Source organism: Ailuropoda melanoleuca, chromosome 8, assembly GCF_002007445.2.
Source record: "Ailuropoda melanoleuca isolate Jingjing chromosome 8, ASM200744v2, whole genome shotgun sequence".
Classification (NCBI taxonomy): Eukaryota; Metazoa; Chordata; class Mammalia; order Carnivora; family Ursidae; genus Ailuropoda; species Ailuropoda melanoleuca.
The window spans coordinates 59528526-59540888 of record NC_048225.1 but is presented as its reverse complement, the minus strand read 5'-3'; the positions used below and the strand labels follow the sequence as shown (position 1 = coordinate 59540888).

The following is a 12363-nucleotide window of genomic DNA, read 5'->3' as shown; positions in this document are numbered from 1 at the left end:
AAAGCGGCCACTCTCAGGGGTGTGGTTTGGGGGTTTTTTAGAGTATTAAAAAATAGTAAGCAAGCAAGCAAGCAAGCTTGGCTTTCTCTACTGAATAGATAATGTTCTGTCTGTTAGAAGAACTGTTGTCTGGAAAGTCCTTTTTTCTGCAGACATTTGTTTTCAGTTTATGACCTGCTCTGCTCCCAGAGGGGCAAGAGCATAAATCATCTAGTTTTCAAAAGAAAGAACCATAAAACAAGAAACAAAGGCCCAGAAGGCTGACTTTTCCACCCAGTTTAAACCATTCTTGTCTGAGTGAATATGCATGAGTTAAGGCCCAACAGGGCTAACATGTAAACAGGTCCAAGTCCGAGCCTCCAGAGACTAACCCATGAGTGTTAATATTAATCTGGGATTTTCAGGGAACACAAAACAGCCTTCTGTCACACCACTTACACTGTTTCTGGGTCAGGATGACTCCGGAGGCAAAAGGAACTCTGTACTGGGCAAGCTTAAAGTTTCTCTTCTTGTCCCCCAACACCCCTCCCCACCCCCATCATTCGCTGGTCTACTACAAAACTAATGGCCAACAGAGAGCAGACCCATTTGTGCAGCTATTGCTTTTCTAAGCACTTTCCAAGCATTGACTCACTGAATCCTCAAAATAATTCTATCAGATTGGTGCTATTCTGATCTCCATCTTATAAGTAAGGAACCTGAAGCCTGGACAGATTCAGTCACTTCCCCAAGGTGACACAGCCAGTAAGTAGGAAAGCCGGAGCTCGAATCCAACCAGTCTGTCTGGAGACTGTTTTATTAACTGCAACCCCACACTATCTGACTGACCGGGCCCCTGTTACAGCCAGCTTCCAGACGTGCACTTGCAATGTTAATATTAAATAAAAGCACAATTTAAAATAGAACAGAATTTTGGCAACTATGTATTTAGAAATTGGTTGATTTTTAGGCTGACAACCAGGCAAATATAAGGATGGGAAACGCTGGGAATGTGTCGTAACAAGCCATGGCTAAAATAAAAAAAAAAAATACTGATGAGAGTGAGGAGGCTTTCTCTGCCTCTACTCTTGTGTACCATCAACCTGATATCTCTGGATACAGTGCTCCCCTGTCTGTCTATATGATGCCCTTGGCTCTGCTGAATCCTGGGAACTGAATTCCCTAAAAGCATCTAGAAAGAGAGGGACTAAAGAGGACACTGTGGTGTGTGGCGGGAGTGGGCAGAGGTCCAAGGAGAGTGGTTCTTCTGTAGCCGTTGGTAGGTGAATTCCCTGGACCTCTTGGATTCTCCTCACTCAAGGCCCTCTCTACACTCTGGCAATTGGCGTTACTTGGGATCTACTGGATTTCTGAACAGTATTCCTACGTAGCTTTCTGTATTTTCAGGGTATGTCCCTGGGACAGAAGCGAAGACAAGTCAGGGCTGTCTTGCTGGGCTGCCCCTGAGACTTTGAGTTGTCTGTACTAAGACAGATTCACATACATGTCTCAAAAATCGAGCAGAATCACGGACACGGAAGCTTCGGTATAATAGCCTGTGGCATGCTGCTTTATACAATGACGCATCCTCGAACACTTCATTGTATTTCCTACACTCTGACTCTAGCAGACATTTAATTCCATTCAGAATTCCAAATCAGAGTCCTCTCCCAAATTTATCAACTATCTGACGTACACTTGATTATTTCTCTCACTGAATTATCTGTTATTGCATAACAAATTACCCTAAAACTTAGGAACTTAAAGCAAGAAATGTTCATTTTCTAACAGTCTCTGTAGGTCAGGAATCCAGGTGCAACTTAGCTGGCTCAAGGTTTCTTATGAGGTTGTAGTCAAGCTGCAGGTCATGGCCATCATCATCTGATGATCTGATGGGGGAGAATCCCTTTCCAAGCTCACACAAGAGGTTGTTTGCATGCGTCATTTCCTTCCAGGCTGTTGAACTGAGGGCCTAAGTTTCTTGTTAACTAGTGGCTAGAAACCTCCTTCAATTCTTTAACATGTGGGCCTCTCCATTGGGCAGCTCACATTATGGCAGCTGGCTTTCCTCAGAGTGAGTGAGTAAGAGAGAATGCCTAAGATGAAGTCTGTTGTCTTTTTGTAACCGAATCTTAGAAGAGACGTCCCATCACCTTTGCTGTATTTTATTTGCCAAAAGTGAATCACTACATCTAACCCATAATCAAGGGAAGGGATTTCCACAAAGGTACAAATACTGAGAGGTGGGGATCACTGGGGTCCATCTTGGAGGCTACCCACCACACCCCTTAGAGCAGGGTCATTCCAACCAGGAACTATTTAATTCAAGCATTTGCAATCCAGTACTTCCTAAATTCTCCATCTTTCAATCTTATCCTATTGTCCAAAAAATATGGTTCATGCAGCCGTCATCATACTGTACAATGTGCAGCTGCCTCTGGCAGTAGTACTGTCCCTCGGATTCCCAGGGAGGCCCTACCTTCTGATGTTGTGTTCCATCCTGAAGCCCACTGACGCCTCACAGCCTACTTCTGAAAGATTTTCTTTGCTTCTGGGTCTGCATAGACTCTCTTCCTCTTCCTTCATACCCACAAAGTACCACAAACATTAGATTATTTTAGAGAACAGATTTCTACTGAAGGTTTAGAGATATTAGAAGGTAATTATAGTCAGTGAAGGAAATACCCTCAAATTTGATAGCAGACATCACTGTTCCTAGAAATAGATTAGCCATTCTCCATTCTTAAAAATTTCTCACTGGCTGGAACGCTCTGCACTGACTTAACCTCCTAACATGTTGCTGGGGCTACACCCCCTCCAGCTCTGTCGTACGTCTCATACTTCTCCGTAATCTTCTAGAGACTCAAAATTCCTTCATCATTTGTTTACTTTGGGACCTTTGTGCTAGCCTGGGACCACCCTAATCCATTTCTGAGATTTTAGTAACGTAGAGTTTTGAACGAGAAGGGGTTGAAGCATTTATCTGTCTTTCGGGGCAGCTTCGTGGCTCCTGTGTAAAATTGTCCCCTTTCTACTCCAAAGACCAGATATGTCTACGTATTTAGGGACACTCAGAAAAGGCAGCCTTGGCAAATACACCAAAGTCCCTATTGTCTCTTTTCCCTAGGGCGGCAAGTGCTTAGTCCTCCAATATTTACAAAATCAAGTAGGGGCATTCTAGCAGTAGGTCCAGAAAACCTGTTTCGATAGGAATCTCTGTGTCTGTCTACACAAAGAAGAATTTGGCAGCTTCTATTACTAAAATATTTTTAAAGTTCTGCTCTTCCAGGCACCTTGTTACAAGAACATGATCTCATTTTAGAAAGAAGAAACTCCGGGCGCCTGGGTGGCGCAGTTGTTAAGCGTCTGCCTTCGGCTCAGGGCGTGATCCCAGCGTTCCGGGATCGAGCCCCACATCGGGCTCCTCCGCTGGGAGCCTGCTTCTTCCTCTCCCGCTCCCCCTGCTTGTGTTCCCTCTCTCGCTGGCTGTCTCTCTCTGTCACATAAATAAATAAAATCTTTAAAAAAAAAGAAGAAACTCTATATTCATATAAATATACAGAAGCAAACTTAAAAACACAACCAACCGTCAGAGTGGCTATAGCTGAGGAGTGGGGTTATTTTGGAGGAGTTCTGTGAGAGGGGAAGAGAAGGACAAGTAGTGAGAGGGATTTTCACTTTATCTAGTACATATGTCCGTATATTCTTAAAGACTCCGATGTATTATTTTTGTCATTGTATTTAAAATTCAAGAATAAAGCATCCTGGCATTAAACAAAAAGAAAAGTTTGTAGATGAAGAAACCAAGGCCAGCTTCATAAGAGCTTTCAGCAATGCTGAGTTTCAGGAAATAATGGAACGGTATATTACAATTTTGATGGGAAAAAAGTGTACGAGAAGGATTTTTGACTTCAGCTATTTTTCCATTCCTGATGGCAACAGGAAGAAATCCTCAGGTAGTCAAAAGTTCAGCAAGTATACCATGCTTATATTCGTATGGAAAAAAAATTGTGCCATAATATAGGTACTTCTATGTCTTATTCCAGCTAAACAGGTAAAGACTCAAAATAAAAAATCAAAGAATGTGTAATTTGTAGTATAAAATGATTGAAGAAGAAGAAAGATCAATAAAAGAGAGAATGCATTAATCTATTCAGGAAATATTAATTTAAATATCATTAAACACCACTTGTGTGTCAGGAACACTTCTAAGATTTAAATGCATCATCGACAAATAAAACAAAAACCTCTGCTTTTCTAGAGCTTTCATTCTAATTACATAATAGACTAGATGGTCCCAATATTTGGGAAAAAAAAAAAAAGAGAGAGAGAGAGAGAGACGCCTGGCAAAAGGCATCTAGAGTATGGGGAAGGGGGTAGCCAGATTATAATTTCCACAATGACATTTTAGAGGTAGGTGTAAAAATCTGGAATAAGCCAATGAAAATAATCTGGTACTATATTAAAAGAATAATATGCCCAAAATAGTATGCAGAATTTATTCTTAGAATACAAGTTTATTTAGGGACACATGGGTGGCTCAGTCAGTTAAGCCTCTGCCTTCAGCTCAGATTGTGTTCTCGGGGTCCTGGGATCCAACCCCACATACAGCCATGCATTGGGCTCCCTGCTCAGGGGGGAGTCTGCTTCTCCCTCTGCCCTCCCCACTGCTTGTGTGCACTTGCTTTCTCTCTCTCTCTTTCTCAGATAAACAAGGAAAATCTTTAAAAAAAAAAAAAAGGATACAAGCTCATTTATAACTAGCAAATGTATTAACATTGCCCGTCAGTAATAGGTCAAAGGAGAAAAGCAGCATGATCACTCCCACACATACCCTAATATCATGCCATAAAATTTTGTATATATTCCTGAGAAAAGTCTTGGAAAATAAGCAAGGGAGAAAATTTCCTTAACATTATAATGAATATAAAAATCTAGACGCAACATTTTGAATGCAGAAACAACAGAAATATTTCCTTTAAAATTCAGCAACAACAAAAAATCCTAATGTCAATACTATTTAACAATACTTTGTAAATTTGCAAAACAATGACAGGGCTAAAGGGAAAAACAGGGGTGCCTGGGTGGCACAACGGTTGAGCGTCTGCCTTCGGCTCAGGGCGTGATCCCGGAGTTATTGGATCGAGCCCCACATCAGGCTCTTCCGCTATGAGCCTGCTTCTTCCTCTCCCACTCCCCCTGCTTGTGTTCCCTCTCTCGCTGGCTGTCTCTATCTCTGTCAAATAAATAAATAAAATCTTAAAAAAAAATAAAAAAATAAAGGGAAAAACAGTATCGCTATTAAAGTGAGGGAAAAGATATTTTACAAATCACTGCTTTGTTGATCTGGAAGACTCAAGAAATTTTAACAAAAATTATTCAAACTAGGGACACCTGGGTGGCTCAGTCAGTTAAGTGTCTGCCTTCTGCTCGGGTCATGATCCCAGGGTCCTGGGATGGAGCCCTGCATCGGGCTCCCTGCTGAGCAGGGAGCCTACTTCTCCCTCTCCCTCTGCCGCTCCCCCTGCTTGTGTTCTCTCTCTCTCTTTCTGACAAATAAACAAATAAATCTTTTAAAAAAACTAGGAGTTAGGAAGATGTTCAGATGCAAACATACATATAAAATATTAACAGGTGCTTCTTTTCACCAGCAATAATCTAGTCTAAATTATGATGGCGAAACTACTTTATTTTATGCCACCAAAAATAATTAAGCACATTTTTAAAAAGATTTTTTTTATTTATTTATTTATTTATTTATTTATTTATTTATTTATTTGACAGAGAGAGAGACAGCCAGCGGAGAGAGGGAACACAAGCAGGGGGAGGGGGAGAGGAAGAAGCAGGCTTCCCACTGAGCGGGGAGCCCGACGCGGGGCTCAATCCCTGGACTCTGGGATCACACCCTGAGCCAAAGGCAGATGCTTAAAGACTGAGCCACTCAGGCGCCCCAAAAATAATTAAGCACATTTGCGAATAAACACTAATAAGAAATCTGTGAAGGGGCATCTGTGTGGCTCAGTCAGTTAAGTGTCTGACTATTGATCTCAGCTCAGGTCTTGATCTCAGGGTTGTGTTTCAAGTCCTGCATTGGGGGGGGGGAGGAAGGAAGGAAGGAAGGAAGGAAGGAAGGAAGGAAGGAAGGAAGGGAGGGAAGGAGGGAGGGAGGAAGGAAGGAAGGAAGGAAGGAAGGAGTGAAAAATAATTTAGCGAACCATGTGTCATCTATATTAAGAAAATTAGAAAACAGAGATATAAATGGAGAGATTTACCTTGTTCCCAAATGGGAATACTAAATATTATAAAGGTGGTTATTTAATTCTTCTGAAATAACTGAAAGGTTTAATGTGATTCTAATAAAAATCTTCTAAAAGAGTTCTGATTTTTACTTGACAAAGAGATAAAATAGCTCATTTTTAAAGTATACAGTTTGTAATAGTAAAAAGTTTCAAAAAGATGAAATAATACAAGATATAAAGAGTAATGAAGAGAGATTTGTCTTATGAGATAATAAAGCCTACAATAAACTTTCAGTTACCAAGATGCTGTGTCTCTAGGGCAAGAATTGACAGTTTGATCAGTGGAGCAATATAAAGATTCTAGAAACCAACACTCTTCTATGTAGAATTTAAACTATAGTTACATGCCCATCGTAAATCAGTATGCAAAGGGAGGAATATTCAGCAAATGATGCTGGAACAATTGGTTAGGTATTTAGCAAAAGACAAAGCTAGAATCTAGAAATGACTCAGTATTGTGCTTAAAATTAAGACAAAATAAAACTAAACAAAAGTTAACCAAACTAAACTAAAGTATAAATGAGTATTTTATAGACTCTAGGATGGAGAAATGTTTTCCAAGAATAAAAGACAGAAGAAATCACAAAGTGGAAAAACAGTAGGCTTAATTACTTAAGAACCTAAAACATGTTTCTTATAAATTACTATAAAATAAAGTTAAAAGAAATTTGACAACTTGGAAAATTATTTATAGACAAAGTCTTAGTCTTAAAATATTTTTTAAAATTACTGTCAATCAAGTGGAAAGGAAAGACCAAAAGCAACAAAGACAAGAAAGGAACAGAGAAAATCTTGGAAAAGACAAAACAAGTAATAAAATGGCACTCAATATATATCTACCAATAATTACTCTGAATGTAAATAGGCTAAGTGCTCCAATCAAAAGAGGGTGTCAGAATGGTTAAAAAACAACAACAACAACACAAGACCCACCTGTATGTTGCCTACATACTCATTTTAAACCTAAAGCTACCTGCAGACTGAAAGTGAAGGGGTGGAGAAACATTTACCTGCAAATGGACATCAAAAGAAAGCTGGAACAGCAATATTTATAACAGACAAACTAGACTTTAAACCAAAGACTGTAACAAGAGATGAAGAAGGGCAAAATATCATAATAAAGGGGACCATCCAACCAGATCCAACAATTGGAAATATTTATGCAACCAACATGGGAGCACCCAAATATATGAAAAACTTAATAACAAACATACAGGAACTCACTGATAATAATACAATAATAGCAGGGGACTCTAACATCCCATTTACATCAATGCGTAGATCATCTAAACAGAAAATCAACAAGGAAACAATGGCTTTGAATGATACACTCAGACCCAATGAATTTAACAGATATGTTCAGAACATTCCATCTTAAAATAGCAGAATACCCACACTTTTCAAAGGCACATGGGACATTCCATTCTCCAAAGCAGATCACATACTAGGTCACAAAACTGGCCTCAACAAGTACAAAAATGTTGAGATCATACCATGCATCTTTTCTGACCACAACACTAAAACTCAAAGTCAACCTCAAGAAAAATTTGGAAAGACCATAAATACATGGAGGTTAAAAAACATGCTACTAAACAATGAATGGGTCAACGAGGAAATCAAAGAAGAAATTTAAAAATACATGAAAACAAATGAAAATGACAACACAATGGTCCAAAACTTTTGGGATGCAGCAAAAGTGGTCCTAAGAGGGAACTACATAGCAATACAGGCCCACCATAAGAAGCAAGAAAAATCTCAAATAAACAGCCTAACCTTATCCCTAAAAGGGCTGGAAAAAGAACAACAAACAAAGCTCAAAGCCAGCAGAAGGAAAATAATTAAGACTAGACCAGAAATAAATGATATAGAAACTAAAAATGGATATGGAATAAATGATATAGAAACTAAAAAAAAAAAAAAAAAACCAGATCAACAAAACCAGGAGCTGCTTCTTTGAAAAAGTTAATAAAATTGATAAATCCTAGCCAAACCTATCAAAAAGAAAAGAAAAATAACCCAAATAAATAAAATCACAAATGAGAGAGGAGATATAACAACCAACACCACAAAAATACAAAAAAAATTATAACAGAATATTATGAAAAACTATATGCTAACAAATTGAGCACCTTGGAAGAAATGGAATAATTCCTAGAAACATAAACTACCAAAACTGAAACAGGAAGAAGTAGAAAACTTGAACAGACTGATAACCAGCAAAGAAATTGAATCACTCATCAAAAATATCCCAAAAAACAAAAGTCCAGGGCTAGACGGCTTCACAGGTGAATACTACCAAATATTTAAAGAAGAGTTAATACCTATTCTTCTCAAACTATTCCAAAAAATAGAAAAGGAAGGAAAAGTTCCAAATTCATTCTTTGAGGCCAGCATCACCCTGATACCAAAACCAGATAAATACTCCACTGAAAAAGAGAACTATAGGCCGCTATCCCTGATGAACATGGACGCAAAAATTCTCAATAAAATACTAGCAAACCGATTCCATCAGTTTGCATCACAATTCCAGACTTCAAGTTACATTACAAAGCTATAGTGATCAAGACAGTCTGGTACTGGCACTAAAGTAGACATGCAGATCAATAGGACAGAATAGAAAACCCAGAAATGGACCAACAACTATATGGTCAACTAACCTTCGACAAAGCAGAAAAAAATATTCAATGGAAAAAAGACAGTCTCGGGGCACCTGGGTGGCTCAGTCATTAAGCGTCTGCCTTTGGCTCAGGGTGTGATCCCAGAGTCCTGGGATCGAGCCCCACATCAGGTTCCTCCGCTGGGAGCCTGCTTCTTCCTCTCCCACTCCCCCTGCCTGTGTTCCCTCTCCCACTGGCTGTCTCTCTCCCTGTCAAATAAATAAATAAAATCTTAAAAAAAAAAAAAGTTAAAAATAGAGCTACCCTACAATCCAGCCATTGCACTACTAGGTATTTACTCAAAGAATACCAAAATACTAATTAGAAGGGATACTTGCCCTCCAATGTTTATAGCAGCATTATCTACAATAGCTAAATAGAAAGAGCCCAAATGTCCATCAAATGATGAATGGATAAAGAAGATGTGGTGGATATATATACACATACACATATTCCTCAGCCATCGATATTCCTCAGCCATCAAAAAGAATGAAATCTTGCCATTTACAACAACGTGGATGGAGCTAGAGTATTATGCTAAGGGAAGTAAGTCAGTCAGAGAAAGACAAACACTATACGATTTCACTCGTATGTGGAATGTAAGAAACAAAATAGATGAACATGTTGGTGGAAGGAGGGGGCAAAGCAGGAGACAGACTCTTAACTGTAGAGCAAACTGATGGTTCCCAGAGGGGAGGTGGGTGGGGGGTGGGTGAAACAGGTGATGGGGATTAAGGAATGCACTTGTGATGAGCACGAGATGATGTACGGAAATGCTGAATCGCTGTACTGTATACCTGGAGCTAATATTGCACTGTGTGCTAACTAAATGGAATGTAAATAAAAATTTAAAAAATAAGTAAATAAAAGAAAATTACTGCCAACTCAAGAAGAAACACTGCTACCTCAAGAGATACTAATGAATAAAAGACATGGACAGATAATTCACCAAAGAGGTGAAAGCAGCAAAAAATGTCAAAAAAATTGGTCTTTTACTTATGAAAAAAATGTTGGTTAAAATAACAATGAAACAATATTTTCCTGATTCCAAATTTGAAAGAACTTTTAAAAAGCTATAATGCTCAGTGTTAGTGAGGGTTACACTAGCATTAAAATCCCGCCCGGACAATAATTTTGAAGAAGTGTACCAAAGTAGTTATATATTAACATCCTTTGACTTAAGCAACCTTATTACTTGGCGTTCATGTTATTATTATTATTATTTTTAAGATTACCAAGGTTTTTTTTTTTAAGATTTTATTTATTTATTTGACAGAGAGAGAGAGAGAGAGAGAGAGAACACACAAGCAGGGGGGGCAGCAGACAGAGGGAGTAGCAGACACCCCATGGAGCAGGGAGCCTGACATGGGGCTGGATCCCAGGACCCTGAGATCATGACCTGAGCCGAAGGCAGACGCTTAACCGACTGAGCCACCCAGGTGCCCCTGGAGTTCATGCTTTTGAGAGAGGTGTTATTTAAAGGGCTTAATTATTTAACAATAGAAAAGAATTGTTAAATGTCGAAAGACTAATAATATTGCAGCCATTATAAGTCATATTCTTCAAGAAATCAGTAACATTCAAAAACATTCACAAGGCAAATAAAAAACTAGAATGCCAAGTTGTTCATGTACCACGGCCGTAAGTCTGTGCACACTCACATACAAAGAGCGACACGTGTGGGGGACATGCCGGCTTCAGAGCTCGGCAGGAAGTGGGACCCGCGAGGGGCAGATGCCGTCGTGAAGCAGGTACTGCTTTTGGATCACGACTTGTTTTCTCCCCCCTCAGCTTCTTTCAGAGGAGAATGTGGCCAATAGTCTTTGGTTCTGGCTTGGGATTGGGAATGACCTACTCCAATTGTCAGCATGATTTCCAGGCTCCATTCTCTTCTACGTGGAAAATATGTCAAGGAGCAGGCGCAGTGACTTCCACCTGAGAACGTCCCAGTGGGAGGAAAAGAGAAACCATGTTTATTCTTTAGGAATACTGCCTGCCCTGGAGTAAGCTGACATTCTTCTGTAACAATGTTATCTGTAATACTCCAGCACACTGTGTATTAGAAACGAAGTCTGTTTCCTGTTTTGTATTTTCTCTCTGGAAATTGCAAGGAGGTGGTCTTAAGAGCAATAAATTAAGAGTAGGCACCCAAAAGAAAAACAAAGACAAATACATATGCAGACATAAAAATGCTACAGGAAAATACCCAAAACCTAATTTCACCTTTATGGGTGGATTATGAATGTGTTTTCTCGTATTCTCTTTCTTTTTTGGAAATTTTGAAGATACTGCGAATATTATATTTTTATAATAATTAAGGAATTTGAAGGAGAAGGAATAAGGAGATACTCCTAAACGTAAGAAACATTCATTCATTCATACACCGATTTAACCAATATTTACTTACCAAGGGTCCACTGACGGCAGTCAGTGTCAGGCCCTCAGTGTCCATGCAAAGGGTGAACAAAACAGGCAAGATTCCTTCCCCCAGTGACCTTACAGTCCCTGTGCCTCTCAAGATTTGTATTTCTGGTTTTCAGCCTCTCCTTTCCTCGTATTATCTCACTCAGAATAAATAGGTTGCATTTTCTCATACTCAGCAAAAAAAAAGGCGGGGGAGAAAAAAGAAAAAAGAATTAGCTTGCTTTACTGCAAAAAAAAGCTAGCAACCAATTCTCTTAACTTGCTATCCTTTTGCTCCAATAGGCTGCCCTCCCCGAAGCTAACTCTCTTCCTGAAGGAAGACTGTGTCGGCAGTAGCACCTTCCTTTCTCTCTGATGTGTTACCAGCCCAGGAGCTCAGTTTAGCAGAGTTCTGTGCTGAGGCCCACACGGGACGCATTGTCTCTTTTAAACAAACAGTAAGATGAGCTTCAGGAAGAGCTATGGTGAGCTACATTTCCCCCAAGATTTTGTCGATATTTCCACAATATAGTGTGTGTGTGCACGTGTATGCATGATGCACTAATGCACAGGTACTGTGCACACATAATACACGTGCACTCGAGTGCTCAAGTGAAACTGAGCAATGAAGTCGAAATATATTTAATAAATGATTCCAAAATTAACCTTCGGTAAAGCTACGGCCCTTCAACTTACCAATTGGCTGGACCAGAATTTTAAAGCATTATTTTTCCTTCAGTTGGAAACACCTTCTGTCAGGCAGTCATTGGTCACTTAGAGAATCCCTTCCACGTGGCAGTAATGATCCCAGCCACTGGGGAGACTGAGCTGGAGGAGGCAGTCTTTGGTGAGCAGAGGTAGAAAACAGTTCTGTACTGGGAGCTAAGGGCCACGTTCCCAGTATTTTTAAGACGCTTTGGGAGCCAAAGGAGAGATCATCTCATCGATTCTCCTGAACATATGCTGTTTGTGTTAAGTTTGCACACGTGTAGAAGCTCAAATGGCACACAAAATGGGGGCAGGAA

General features: G+C 39.6%; 1 long non-coding RNA gene and 1 pseudogene across 1 annotated transcript in view; one reads left to right on the top strand and one right to left on the bottom strand.

Annotated features, from left to right (window-relative positions):
• LOC117803382 overlaps positions 1-12363 on the bottom strand; it is a 92221-nt gene that overhangs the window by 7725 nt on the left and 72133 nt on the right. The gene's annotated exons all lie outside the window — the stretch shown is intronic.
• On the top strand, positions 10624-10863 carry LOC109491190 (annotated as a pseudogene).